Consider the following 1,343-nt stretch of genomic DNA (forward strand, 5'->3'; position numbering starts at 1 on the left):
TACCTGGTTGATCCTGCCAGTAGTCATATGCTTGTCTCAAAGATTAAGCCATGCATGTGTAAGTATGAACAAATTCAGACTGTGAAACTGCGAATGGGTCATTAAATCAGTTATAGTTTGTTTGATGGTATTTACTACTCGGATAACCATAGTAATTCTAGAGCTAATACGTGCAACAAACCCCGACTTCTGGAAGGGATGCATTTATTAGATAAAAGGTCGACGCGGGCTTTGCCCGTTGCTCTGATGATTGATGATAACTCGGCGGATCGCACGACCTTTGTGCCGGTGACACATCATTCAAATTTCTGCCCTATCAACTTTCGATGGTAGGATAGTGGCCTACTATGGTGGTGATGGGTGACGAAGAATTAGGGTTCGATTCCGGAGAGGGAGCCTAAGAAACGGCTACCACATCCAAGGAATGCAGCAGGCGCGCAAATTACCCAATCCTGACACGGGGAGGTAGTGACAATAAATAACAATACCGGGCTCTATGAGTCTGGTAATTGGAATGAGTACAATCTAAATCCCTTAACGAGGAGCCATTGGAGGGCAAGTCTGGTGCCAGCAGCGGCGGTAATTCCAGCTCCAATAGCGTATATTTAAGTTGTTGCAGTTAAAAAGCTCGTAGTTGGACTTAGGGGTGGGTCGACCGGTCTGCCTCACGGTGAGCATCGGTCTGCTCGTCCCTACTACCGCTGATGCGCTCCTGGCCTTAACTGGCCGGGTCGTTCCTCTGGCACTATTACTTTGAAGAAATTAGAGTGCTCAAAGCAGGCCTATGCTTGTATACATTAGCATGGGATAACATCATAGGATTTCGATCCTATTGTATTGGCCTTCGGGATCGGAGTAATGATTAACAGGAACAGTCGGGGGCATTCGTATTTCATAGTCAGAGGTGAAATTCTTGGATTTATGAAAGTCGAACAACTGCGAAAGCCTTTGCCAAGGATGTTTTCATTAATCAAGAACGAAAGTTGGAGGCTCGAAGACGATCAGATACCGTCCTAGTTTCAACCATAAACGATGCCGACCAGGGATCGGCGGATGTTGCTTTTAGGACTCTGCCGGCACCTTATGAGAAATGAAAGTCTTTGGGTTCTGGGGGGAGTATGGTCACAAGGCTGAAACTTAAAGGACTTGACGGAAGGCCACCACCAGGAGTGGAGCCTGCGGCTCAATTTGACTCAACACGGGGAAACTTACCAGGTCCAGACATAGTAAGGATTGACAGACTGAGAGCTCTTTCTTGATTCTATGGGTGGTGGTGCATGGCCGTTCTTAGTAGGTAGAGCGATTTGTCTGGTTAATTCCGTTAACAAATGAGACCCCAGCCT

The 1,343-nt window shown here is 46.8% G+C and overlaps 1 pseudogene; it reads left to right on the forward strand.

Moving 5' to 3' along the window:
- The window catches only part of LOC121226213 (uncharacterized), a 1,808-nt pseudogene continuing 465 nt past the window's right edge, over positions 1 to 1,343 (forward strand).

This window comes from Gossypium hirsutum, unplaced genomic scaffold (assembly GCF_007990345.1).
Source record: "Gossypium hirsutum isolate 1008001.06 unplaced genomic scaffold, Gossypium_hirsutum_v2.1 scaffold_30, whole genome shotgun sequence".
NCBI lineage: Eukaryota > Viridiplantae > Streptophyta > Magnoliopsida > Malvales > Malvaceae > Gossypium > Gossypium hirsutum.